This window comes from Crotalus tigris, unplaced genomic scaffold, assembly GCF_016545835.1.
Source record: "Crotalus tigris isolate CLP2741 ecotype Arizona unplaced genomic scaffold, ASM1654583v1 scf7180000017601.7605149639:7615979, whole genome shotgun sequence".
NCBI lineage: Eukaryota > Metazoa > Chordata > Lepidosauria > Squamata > Viperidae > Crotalus > Crotalus tigris.
Window position 1 is genome coordinate 2,610,437 of NW_024096505.1, and position 13,937 is coordinate 2,624,373.

Genomic DNA, 13,937 nt, shown 5'->3' on the forward strand with positions numbered 1-13,937 from the left:
GAGTCAAGGTCAGCTACCGGTAGCTGCTGCCACCTATTCCCATCATTTCAAATTAGTCTGAAGAATGTCAGACTAGAAAAGTAGTCTTAGAGGAGAAGAAAGCATCTGAGTATGTTTACCCTAGTATATACTTGCAGCATAACAGGTTATTTGGTCATCTCTGTTCATTTTCAAATGTAGAAAATAGTCATTTAAAAAGGGTAAGGTATTGTCTGTTAAAACTGTAACTTGCTTTCTGTTAAGTCAGGGTCTGTCATTGTGTGTGTGTGTTTTTTTTTTTTACTCAGCTCACAAGATACTCTATCTGCTGCTCTCACCTGCAAGAAATGACACTTCAGCTCAGGAAGAGATAAATCAACTCCTCCTTTTAAATTTATTCATGCTTCAGCAAAGGAGGGGAGGTCTGTGCAGCTCCAGCAATTGCTCTGGCCGGCTGGGTCTTTCTCTTTCACACTCTCCCTCTCTCCCCCTCCCTCCCACCCTCTCTCTCCTCCCGCCTGAAGATCGGAGCGAGGGCTGCGACTGGCGGAGGAGGCTGGCGAGGGGGTTAATGCTCTCCGCCAGGCAGGGAAGGTTAGCAGAGGGACCAATGTGATTAAGGCGGTAGGAGAGGAAAGATGCGCCTGCTGCCTGGCTGCGGTGGCTGAAGGGTGGTGCGCGGGGAGCTGCCTGCCTGCTTGCCGCAGAGAAAGGGCCGGATATGACCAGGGACGGTCCTCTGCCTGCGCTGGAGGGCGGCTTCACCTGTGGACCTGCTCCTGCCAACCTGCCAGCGTGTACCTGGGCCAGGAAGGAGGACCCACCTGAGGTGCCCGCGGCCGCCTCCCTTTCGCCCCGAGCTGCATCTCCGTGCCAGAGAAAGGCAGAGTCCGCGGCGAAGAGGCGCTGAAGGCGAGGCGGGCAGCGCGTCGGCTGGAAGGGCGCCGAGGCAGGAGCAGGGCTGGTCCCCTCTTGGTTGGCTGCGGGAGCCTTGCGGGAGAGGAAGCGGGCGGCTAGCGGAGCCCAGACGTGGCTGGGAGGCGAGCAAGGCGCAGGGCATGTGGAGGCTGGCCGCCCTCTTGTTCCAGAGCATCTTGAATGGTGAGCCGGCGGTTCGGGCGGACTTCGGGGGCCGGTGGGCGAAGGGCGGGGAGTTGCGGAGAGATTGGCGCGTTGACCGAATCACTTCTCGTTTCTCTTCAAGCCTTGTGACCAGCTCTGGGACGAAGAAGGAAAAAAAAAAGCTCTCTAATAACCGAAATTAGCTTACTTAGCAAAGTGGCAGCCCTCATCTCAAAGTCTCTGTAGTTGCTTGGTGACCTGCATAACTGTATGATTCGTATGGCAAAGGTCTTCCAAACATACCGCTTGGAATGTGATGCCAGCATTATTTTTAGGTGAAGACAATGCATTTTATTGGCTTCCATGTTTCAACTGGGGCTATGTTTAACATGTCTCAAAAAACAAATGGTTGCTAGAATATGAACTATTGCATGCTTTTTAGGAGACATGCTTAAAAAGTAAATTTTGAAGTATCGGAGAAACCCTTGTCATAAGATTATTAAAAATTAAAGATAAAATAAATGGACAATATTCAGGTTTTAATTTTCATGCTGTGTAATGCTTTAGGCATCATAATTTAGACAGCAGGAGAGATTTCAGATGGATGTAGTTCATATAAGAACAGTTAATGATTTCCCACAAAGCTGTTCCAACAGACCCATTTGTCATAGAAAAGGTAAGGAACTGGAGTGGACCTTGGTAAAATAATTGCTGTTAACAGAGTCCAAGGGCTAATTCAAATGTCAATGTATTAAATAAAAGTAGTCCATATCTGACCACTTCTAAACATTAGACCTGCACCAATTTCCAGTTGGCTGAGAGAAGATTGGATTTTATATGGTATCCCAGTTCTTATGTGGGAAATGTTCCAAGTGTTTCTTGTCTATATTAAAAGAGGGTGAAGGACTAATATGTGGCAGCATTGATGGGTTATTTTAGCCATTAAACTCTTGGATATAATTTTAATAATTATTTTGTAAATTTAGGGCCATTTTTTGCAAATATTTGCTTTTTAGAAATATACATTATATAGAGACATTACAACAAATTATTGATGATAAAAAATAAAATATAAAACATTTAATGCCATATGTAGGCTAAAACAAACAAGCTTCTGAGTATAAATTCAGATAGATAGCTAAGCAGTAATAGGAAGGGTGGAGTTAAGTACATGGGAAGAGAGTGAAGTGGAGTGAAGAGAGCAGCTGAAAATGATGGAGGTGTGGTGAAAAGAGGGTTCAGATAGATACTAAAATGGGGAAAGAGAAGAAGTTATTATTGAGCATTAGTTCCCATTTATCTTTCAGCAGAGTGGGAGTGTCTGACTCTCTCAAACTGTGGATAATATTTATGCCTATTTTTTCCCATAGTATTCTGCTGACTTTTTTGCTGTTGAAAGATAACCTATCATAATTGTTGAGGATAAGCCAGTTTCTCAACAGTGGCCTACCTATAAGTCAAGTTAAAGCCACCTATTAGCTCATTAGATTTTTGTTTCCCTCCACCATGGATACAATGAAAGTTGAGATTAGAAATTCACTTCCATTAATTACCTTTTGTGCCAAGCTCCCTGAATGTCTCTTCTTTGTGTATCACTGAATATAAAACTAAACCTAACACAGCCCCTTATGCCTTTGAAGATCAAACCAGCTGCTTGATTCTATAAGAGGGTGTGTGTATGTGTGCAATTGAATAAATCTGACTGTGATTCACAGTTCTTGCAGAAAGGGGCTAATTATTTTCCCTACACTGTTTTTCTGATTAAAACTGCCTCTTCTCCAAATTTTGTCACCCCAGACAAAGCAAATAGATACACCCTTTAATTATTGCTTCATCCTTTTCAGGCTTATTTCTATTTTAAAGGGTTTGCACAGGACGTTTTAGAACATATTCCAGTCTGGTGCCACTATATATACAGAACAGTTGCCAGAATTCCCTGCTAGCATGTCCTTTTCCAACCAAGCTGGCTAAGAATTCTGAAAATGGTTTCCTAACATATTCAGAGACTGCCTACTGCTTTAGATGTACACATTTACAAAGCAAAAAAAAAAAAAACCACAAACAAAAACATGCTCATAAGGCCATTATGGTTTATTTAATTTGTATACTGCTGAGTCAGTACAGATTCTGTATTTTGCAAAATGATCAACAAAATGCTTAGAACAGTAAAAACAGTCATAGTAAATATAAATGCATTAAAATGACTAATCAAACTTATGCTATAAGGATAAATAAAAATAATAGTGATAATAAAAATAAATAAAACTGGATCTGATCAGGAATTAAACCAATGTTAATAATCTGCAGTGAATTATATATCAGTAAGAAATGATTCCACCAAGCATCTGCAATAGCTTGGAGAAAATGGATGCAGCAAGTCTTAATTCTAAGGGAAAGTATTCTTTGAGTTAGATCAGGGGTGTCAAACTCACCATGTCACGTGACATGTCACGACATATTGTGACTTTTTCCCCATTGCCAGAGCTGGGGTGGGCGTGGTTTTGGCATGACGCATCCAGCCAACAGGCCGGCAGTTTGACATCCCTGGTCTAAATCTACAGCTGAGAAACAGTATCTCCTGACATTTGCTTCCTTTGCTTTATGGAATAGGGTGTGACCATTCTTGTCTCAGCAAGGATGCATTGGATGAGGAGATTCAGGTAGGAGATGATGGCATCTAGCCACGAAACCATATATAGCTTTTGAGGCCAAAAATAACACTTGGAATTGAGCCCATAGGCAACTAGTGTAGCCCCCAAAGCAAAGTGCTTTTGTGGATAATACCTGAGAGTAACCAGGCCATTGCATTTTGCACCAACTGTTGTTTTGGGGTGGTCTTCAAGGTACCTCAAGTACAATATACTGCAGAAGCCTAGCCAAAATTGATGAAAGCATGAATCACCATTGCAACCACCTTAAACAAGGCCTGTTGCTGCAGTTTGTTTCTCCTAACACTTTCCCATCCTTTTTGGTGTTACTTCTAAGAAATTTAGCATTCTAGGAAAATTCTAGAACAACCTTCCTATCAATACCCTCAAGAGCTGTTGAAATTTGCAATTCTGCTGGCTAGAAATTCTGAGAGTTGTGGTCTTCACTCACCTTGGGAGTGCCACATTGAAAAATGAAGTTTTAAAACAACAGTATTATGTATTTATACATGGTTTATTTTTCTTATACTTTTTTCAACATATGAGATTTGTCATGCTGGCTTCAAATCTACTTTGATAATTAGTGTAGTGAAGCAGTTCTAGAATCATATAAACAGATAGATCATATACAATGAAATGAAATGGGAGCTACTGTTTCACCAATATCTGTTTCAATAAATAAGTCTGGTTGGAGAAGTAAAGACATATAAAATGTTGCAATCCTTTTTATCTTTAACTACATAAAGCCTTCATCTATATACAATAATCCATTAACCTACATATGCATGGACATCTTTTTTTCTTTATTGTTGTTGTCTTTGCTGTATATAGATTGGGGCACATTTATCAGGCAATTAGAAAAATGCCTGGACTAATCCGAATGCTAATGCAATAGATTAAATTATTTTCTTTAAAATAAACCATTCCCTCATATGCCTACCCATATTTTAACAGACAAAAAAATTAGAAAATAATATCATAAGTATCTTTCATTGTTAAACACAGGGCATTTAATGACAATCGTCCCCTTTTTCCTTGGAATTTTCACTATGCATCTGTCTCAAAGAATTCATCTAAAAAATCTCTCTCTTGCAATTAGTCTGTCAGATGGTCCATTAGTATCTTATACAGAAGGAATTGGAAGAGTCCTTTTGAAAAAATGTAGAGATGTCCAGGTTTATTAAGTCCATTCACCTGAAAATAAGCCATCTGTTACACAAAGTCTATCTTCTTTTTTGTTCAAAAACAAATTGCAACCAATTGTCATATGTACATATTACATTATATACAGGTTTTATCTTTAGTGCAAAAACATATCTTTCCAAAATACCCCAAATAATGGGGGTTGCATCATACTATATTTAGGCTATCTTTAGGCCTGTATCCCAGTAGAAAACAACATATAATCAATCTTGGCTGATTTTGAAAAGTAAGCAGAATTAGACTTGGCTAGTACTTGGATGGAAGACCACTAGGGAGACTACCCAGAATGGTAAAATATACTGGAAAGTTTTTTTAAAAAAATGATAGAAGAAAATAAACTCATTAAAAAGACAACATAGTTGTCAAACATCAAGGTTAACTCAAGGATACCTTAACTTACTTAAGAGCATAAGAGTGCTGCAGGATCAGACTATAGGCCCATACAGTCCAAAATACTTTATTTCAGAGTAATCTACAGGATGCATTTAGGACGTTCAGGCACTGTGACTAAAAAGTAATAGGGCCCCCTTTCAGTTTTTCCAGTAACTAATATTTAAGATATTCAGAAGAATATTTATACCTATTAATATTCTGATTCCTTATGAACCTATCCAATAGCTTTTAATAATTATCCAAATTGGCTACCATTTCAGTAACCACTGACACCATATTCTATCTTATAACTACATTCTGAATAAAAACATATTTCTTTATGCATCTTCAGCATTTATTTTCAATAGATGACTGAGTTTTAACATAAGAGGGTTCAAAGAGTCTTTTCATATGGCCTGTCACATGTCTATCCTTACCCTCTGTTATTCCATATTTTTTGTCATTGCTTAGTCACTTCCAATTCTTCCTGACCTGATGGACATCATTTTGCTAGTCCTGCATGTCAGTAACTGCTTTGAGTTCTCATAAGTTCATGTTTGTTCATCTCAGCATCTGGCCTCTTTTTCAATTGTATTTTCTTTTTCTAAACATCAAGATCTTCTCCAATTCTTCTTCTTCTGGGCAGTACTTACAATGTGGTTGTTATGTTTCCTTGTGGAGTACTTACTGTTTTTTGCATGTTTTCAATAGAACTTGTCTTTTTTACATCATACAGAGTGATGTACACAGAGTGGATATTTTCATTAAGCTGGCTACTTTGACTCCAAGATCCCTATCTTATTCCATTACTGTGAGCTAAGATCCCATTATGACATAGTGCCAAGGTGAAATACCAGGTTACACTGAACTACAGTTGTGATTTTGAACCCAACCTGTAGATACCTTTTTGGAGGACTTCACAAACCCTTTTTGATTTGACCACTCTCCACTGTTGGATATTATCAACAAATCACTATGTCTGTCTGTCTGTCTGTCTGTCTGTCTGTCTGTCTGTATATTAATTATAGGAGGAGATATTTTGACATCTCTCCTTGTCTATTTATTCTTATTCTATTTTCTGTTTTCAAACCAGATGCCAATTTATAAAGCCGAAATAAAGATAGTTTGCAAGGTGAAAAAGGTATGTGGAGAGATTATGGTTCAAGCACAGTGGACTTGCTTAGAGTTAAAATCTCACCTATTTTCTCCCATTGTGTAATTCTTCTTAGTCACTTTATCTGATCTTAAGATTATATTAATTTTAACATGCTTACTGCTTACTGGGCAGTTACATCTAATGCTTCTTTTGTAAAATGTTTTAGGAATAAGCAAGTATTTATTTCCTAAAAGCAGGTTAATGTCTTTTTATCTTACTGAGTGATATTATCTTAAGTAAAATCTAACTTCTTGAAATCCTTTGAGAATGGCATATGAGGTCAAATGCTTTGTGATATAATTGTAAATAGGATGTCACAGTTAGAATATAATTTCATTTAACTATATGAATTTCCATACTTAGATAAAATGTACATAGATATAAATTTCTGAGAAACAATAGTGTGAAAAGTCTGCTGTTTTCTTACCACATGTTCAGGCTTCCAATGATATCTGGTTGCTTATTCTGGGAAGTAAAAAGTTAGGATTAGATAGACATCTGGGATTTGAGTTTTTTTTCTTAAATTCCAATGTGAGATTCTTACTCCTTAAATAAAATTTGTGTCAAGTAATGATTCAGTATCTACACTTTTTTCTAGCACGTGCTAAGAAATGCTTTATTGACTTGATTTTTTTTACTTATTATGCGGGTGATAAAAAAATAAGATTCTAGCATGAAAAATAAAATTTGTGAGTGGAAATCATAGTCTTATTTATGAGTAAATGAGGATTTTATTCCCAAATCTTAATTCTGACAGGGCAAATAGCTCTAGATTCGAAAACACTGCATCTGTGTAAAAGTTTTTATTATGTGTACATGTATGTTCAAGCTACTGAAATGTACCTGGAAAAGAATTATCTGCCTTATACTGTCATTCTGTAGATTTCTGTTCCAGCTGTGCTGTTTATGAATACACTGATTAAAGCTGTCAAAATGGCTGCTGTATGAACTCAAATGGCTGCTCCTATTTCTGCTACAGCTCTGATTGTTTGCTTATAGCAGCCCTATAGATGGTGTTATTATTCCCTTGAGCAAAGGTATTTTACAAGATAGTGTGCTCAGAATGCCTCCCTTGACAACCATTAGGCTTCTTGTCCCACTTGATAAATAAGTAGGAAATTAATATGCTACAAAATGCCAGTGCCTAACATAATTTTTATTGATGACAGTACGGTAAAGTAGAAATAATTGATGTTTTTTTTCTGCTTGGAAAGTAATACAGAGGTAAGTTGTTGTAATAGACAGCATTCTCATGACATGAGGATAAGGGGGACCAAATTCAACAATCCACCTTCTTCTAAGTGGATGTCCTATGACTGGCCATGCCCACTATGACAAAGATTTGTGAAACTCCCCAAGATTATGGTTTCCTGCTATAGCAGATTCTTGTGATGTCTTTCTACTGAGACAAAGTCTTGCATGATGAAATAAATCCTCACCTTCGGTAAGTATCTTACTTTAATTAAGAATTGTAGTCACCATCACATAATCTTCTCTTCCAGTTACTGCCACAGAGATAAAATGATTTACTGGATTCCTATAATAAGCAGGAGTTTGGATTAGATGACCTATGTGATCCTCCGCTCACTCATGCATTTTAAGATGGTATGCTAAGATCCCGAAAAACAGGGATGTCCCAAGTTTCCTTTTTTCTTTTTTGTTTGTATAGTTTGCGTGAGATGCAGCTGAATATGTCACACAAAGCTGTCAGAGAGAATGTAGGATAATTTACAAAAAATGGGCTGGACAAGGAGTGATGTTGATGGATAAAAGATTGATAAAACCTAAATAACACAGAAATCTTGAATAAGCAGGATGAAAACTTGAATGTTTTCCTTTACCAATGTAGTATCTTTATCACAATGTTCAAAAACTCTTCGCTTTTGCTAGGGAGAGGGGGGAAAAGACTCAATTGCTACCTTTCCCATGTCACCTCCTTTTTAACAGCAGCATACAGTACTATGTCACTTAAGCAGAGAAAATTGCCTGACGATCTGAAACTTAGGGTGTCTGCTGCAAAGGGAGGTGCCCAGAAATGTTTTTGCATAGAAATTCTATATCGAAGGCAAACTTATACAGCAATAAAAAACAGACACACCTTCCCTGAAAACGCCATTCAGCATATTTTTCTCATATTCTTTTTTCAGATTTGCTGCCTGCATTGGATCCTAGGCCTCTTAGCTTGTAATTTTAAAAATGCTTAGGCAGTTTGTATTGCTGGAAACATTTGATAGGCTGAGAGATGGTGCCTGGGAATTTTTTCCCCTGAAGGCATAGAATGGAGCTTAGTAAATTTTTGGTAATTCAGGGATGAGGATTAGTTGGCTTGGCAAGTGAGGCTAAGCACATCAAGCATTGAGAATCAGAAGGAAAAAAGAAAGGTTTGAAATCCCCAGCTCTGAATATTTGACTTAAATAAAATATTACTGAACCATCCAAACCATCAAAGGGATAGATAAAACAATTTACCTGTTGATAACCTTGTATTGTATAGATTTATTACTGCACAAATCTATTTTTTAAAATATATCAACATATGAAGGCAGAAAAACTCATGCAAATCATAAAGTTGTCTATTATTCATATAACATCTGAAGTCTGTATCAAGAATGCTGATTAGCAGGTAGGATTAAAAGATGCCAAATGAATGGACTGTGACATACATAGTTAGGTTGGACCCTAGCCAAAAGTTTGCTAAGAAGAAAAAGGTCAAAATAGTGTTGTAAAAAAAATCTTAATAACTTACTGTAAGTCCAATATATATGTGACCTTCCACAAACCTATTTGCTCAAAAATCAACATTCCAGTATAGATCTCAAATAAACAGCATGCCTATTTTCCAACTTGAACACCTCCTCTTCCCCAACAATAAAACTTTCTGGTTATCTACCTTACTCTCAAGATGATATAGATTTTTTTTTTCTTTTTATGACCCTAATTCCTTCCTTCGGGATGGGTTCAGAGTAACTAAGTGGAGCTGAGCATTTATTGCCTGGATGCCCTTCCTGATGCCTACGCAGAGTTCGCAGCAGATATTTTATGTTTGTGCCCTGATAGAGAAACATATGTTGCTCCCTAGGATTAAACTCTCAACCTTTCGAGTGGGGAGGCGAAATAATTCACCTCTAGGCCTCCGCTCTGCTTCTCTGGATAATATAGATGATGGTTTGCTAATATTGTTCCTGAGTTTCCATGAGCTGGTACAGCCTGCTGGGACTGATGGTTGTTTCCTATTGCAACCTTCTTCATACTTCTCCTACTCATGTTTCTTATTTTTTTTAAAAAGATCTTTTATTGTTATAATACAGTGCTTTCAGTGTTAGAATCACATATGGAGAGCCAAGTTCAGGTCCAAATTTAATAAAGGATACTCACTGTGTGACCTGAGTAGTTGCTGTCTCAGCTTAACGTCTCTCCCAGGGAGCTAAAGGTAGTCACATAGAACCAGGGCTTTTTTTGTCATAGAACGCCCAGAAGGAAGTTCTGGCACCTTTTTGGGATGGAACCTTGTAGGGTAGGCAAGGCGGGTTGTATGACGTGTGTGAGTTCCGGCATCTTTTTTTCCTTCAAAAAAAGCACTGCATAGAACACATTGCTCCAATTTTTCCTATAACAATAATCCTAAAAAGTAGGTTGGGCTAAATGAAAGTCACTTGGCTGCTATATCTGAGAGTACTTTGAAAGCATTCTATGATGTAGCCAAACCAAGTATTCTGCTAGATGCAGAGAGCAACCTAATTTTCCACAGAAAGATTTTTCCCATAGAAGAAGAGAAGACCCCCTGCTGAGCCGCCAGATCTGTCTTTTAAAAAAATGGACTTGTGAAAAGGAGGAGGCACTTTTAGGAGGCAGGATAGAGGTGTAATGGGTGGCAAAACTATGGTGGATTTTAATCAGTTTGGCTACTGAAGCTTGTTGGTTTTAGACAAAAGTTGATGGCTGGAGCTCCTGAGATGGACTTGCTGAAGTCTGATCATTTTCTTGGGAGGTCTGGGTCAAGAAGACCACTGAAACAGAGGAGGACCTGATGACAGGGACAAATGTACCAAGTGCAGATGGCCTCTGTGGAAGAGAATGAAGAAACCAAATTTGGCCACTCAGAGATTGAGGCAATGTCAATTAAGGAGAGAGAGAATGGTAATATAATTAGCTCCTTCCTTATTTTTAAGCAGAAAATAGGAATAGAGCATAGAAATAGTATTGTTTAGATTTAGCTAACACATTAGACTATAGATATAACTAGGTAAACTTGGCCAGAAACTAGAATCTTCATGTATTATTTTTAAAATGATTTACCTGTTGAAAACAACTCAAGCCTCTGATTCTTTACTCCTGTCTTTTTCTGTGGTATCAGATAAGTAGAAAGATACTTTTGGTTTATCTAGTAATAAGTATCTTGGAAAGGAGTGCTAGCTAGTGAAAATAGAGGGTATTTTATTTTATACTATTTGCCATGCCAATAAATAAAAAAAATTCACAAGTACCACCTGATGTACTATGTCCTCTATCAAATCCTTGTGAACCCAGAAAGACCCAGGGCAAGTATGCCTGAATCAATGTATTTTGTATTTTTATAGCATTCTATTTATATAGTTTTATTTTTAATATTGTAAGTGGCCCAGAGTTACCTTGGGGTAAGATAGATGGCCAATAATTTTGACAGATGATAGATAGATAGATAGATAGATAGATAGATAGATAGATAGATAGATGTCTTCCTGGTCTTATCCGTAACTATTGCACCATGCTCAGTTACTGTTGGGGGAGGGGAACTGGTTATCATTCTACCTGTTGATTGAAAATATTTACTTTTGCTAGTGGAAAAAAAAGTCTGTAAATTCATATGGCTCTCGATAATAAAATAAAAAAAAACATTTGCTCAAATATTTATTTAATAGTTTGGCGACAGTCCTTATGTTCATCATGCAGCAGAAACGGGCATTCTTTTTGTGGCTAGGTACTGCATTTTGCAGTCTCTGGGGGTGGATGGGAACATGATCATGAAGCAGTGATATACTGAAGAAGACAGTGTTGGCGGTAATTAAATTAAAATTGTGCTAAGCACACCAAATACACGAGAGCCTTATTAAAGTTGTGATTTTTTTCCCCCACAAAAAAATTACAAAATCCAATTGCCAAATATCAGTAGCTCAGTCTTGGGTTACTCTAAGGAGATATATGTATCCCAAAAGAGATTTTGTAACATGTATGATTGCCCACTCCAGGTGCAGAAAAAAAGGGAATGAAAAAGCTGATAGTTATACTGACAGCAACTGGGAGACAAACTCTGCACCAAGTGGAAGATCGAACAGATTCCTGACAAACTTAGCAGACAACTTTGTTTCCCAAAAAGTAGAGAAGGGAACTAGGGGATTAGCCATTTTGGACCTAATTCTCACTTACAGAGATGAAATGATAGAAGGTGTTGAAGCCAAAGGAACCTTGGGAGGAAGTGATCATGCAATATTGGAATTCAACATTTATGGAAGCATAAGCAACAGAACACAGTCAAACTAGAGTCTTGGACTTCAAGAGAGCTAATTTCAATAAACTTAGAGAGGGTTTGGGAAGGATTCCATGGATGAAAATCCTCCAGGGGAAAACAACTCAAGAGGCTTGGGAAATTTTGAAAAGTGAGATAATAAAGGCCCAGTCTAGCACAATACCAACAAAGAGGAAAACTAACAGCTCTCAAAAGAAATCAGCATGGCTGCATAAAGAACTCTTTGATCAATTGAAAGATAAAAAGGACATGTATAGAAAGTGGAAAGAGGGCACATAACTAAGTCAGAATATCAGCAAATAGCCCAAGCCTGCAAAGACGAAGTGAGGAAAGCTAAGGCTCAAAATGAACTAAGGCTTGCAACCAAAGTCAAAAATAACAACAAAAAAAGCTTTTTTCAACATGTAAAAAACAAGAAAAAAGTGAAGGAAACGATTGGTCCATTAGTGGGTGAAAGTGGCAAGAAGGTGACAAGCAACAGGGAGAAAGCAGAACTATTTAACTCATTTTTTGCATCTGTCTATACACAAAGGGGAAAAACAGTCTAACCTATCAAAAACAGTACCATAAAAAACAGATTAGAAACACAAGTTAAAGTAGGCAAGAAAATAGTAAGTTAGCACCTGTCCAACCTAGATAAGTTCAAATCACCAGGACCAGATGGATTATACCCCAAGGTTCTCAAGGAACTGGCAGATGTGATCTCAGAACCACTGAACTATATTTTTCAAAGATCCTGGAACACTGAGGAACTACCAGAGGACTGGAAAAGAGCTGATGTAGTTCCCATCTTCAAAAAAGGAAAAAAAAAAAAGGATCCAGGAAATTACAGACCTATCAGCCTGACCTCAATACCTGGGAAGATTCTGGAAAAGATAATCAAACAACGAATCAGCAAACACCTACAGGCAAACAAAGTCATTACTAAAAGCCAACACGGGTTTGTCAAAAACAGATCATGCCAGACAAATCTTATTGCATTCTTTGAACAAGTGACAAAATTAGTGGACCAGAGGAATACTGTGGATATAATTTACTTGGACTTCAGTAAGGTATTTGACAAAGTAGATCACAACCTACTACTTGATAATATAGAAAAATGCAGGTTAGGCAGCATCACCACCAGATGGATCTGTAGCTGGCTGACCAGCCATACTCAGCATGTGGTCCTCAATGGAACTGCAGCTACATGGAAGGAAATGCGTAGTGGGGTGCTCCAGGGCTCTGTTCTGGGCCCAGTGCTCTTCAACATCTTCATCAATGATCTGGACAAGGGGATAGATGGGGAACTCATCAAATTTGCAGATGACACCAAGTTGGCAGGAATAGCCAACACTCCAGAAGACAGGCTTAGGATTCAGGAGGATCTGGACAGACTTGAACATTGGGCACTATCTAACAAAATGAAATTCAATGGTGAAAAAGGTAAGGTTCTACATTTAGGCAAGAAAAACCAAATGTACAGGTATAGTATAGGGAGTACCTTGCTCAATAGTAGTAACTGTGAGAGGGATCTTGGAGTCCTAGTGGACAATCATTTAACTATGAGCCAGCAGTGTGCTGCAGCTGCCAAAAAAGCCAACACAGTGCTAGGTTGCATTAACAGAGGGATAGAATCCAAATCACGTGAAGTATTAATACCATTTTACAATGCCTTGGTAAGGCCACACTTGGAATACTGCATCCAGTTTTGGTCACCACGATGTAAAAAAGATGCTGAGACTCTAGAGAGAGTACAAAGAAGAGCAACAAAGATGATTAGGGGACTGGAGGCTAAAACATATAAGGAACGGTTGCTGGAATTGGGTATGTCTAGTTTAACAAAGAAAAGGACGAGGGGGGGACATGATAGCAGTGTTCCAATATCTCAGGGGCTGCCACAAAGAAGAGGGAGTCAAGCTATTTTCCAAAGCGCCTGAAGGCAGGGCAAGAAGCAACGGGTGGAAACTAATCAACCTAGAACTAAGGAGCAACCTAGAACTAAGGAGAAACTTCCTGACAGTTAAAACAATTA

The 13,937-nt window shown here is 38.2% G+C and overlaps 1 long non-coding RNA gene across 1 annotated transcript; it reads left to right on the forward strand.

Annotated features, from left to right (window-relative positions):
• The first annotated feature begins 503 nt into the window (after nucleotides 1-503).
• On the forward strand, nucleotides 504-8,735 carry LOC120319920. Its single transcript, XR_005559859.1, has 3 exons — nucleotides 504-1,080; nucleotides 6,358-6,405; nucleotides 7,923-8,735. It is a non-coding gene; the product is annotated as an uncharacterized LOC120319920 (long non-coding RNA).
• Nucleotides 8,736-13,937: the final 5,202 nt, after the last annotated feature.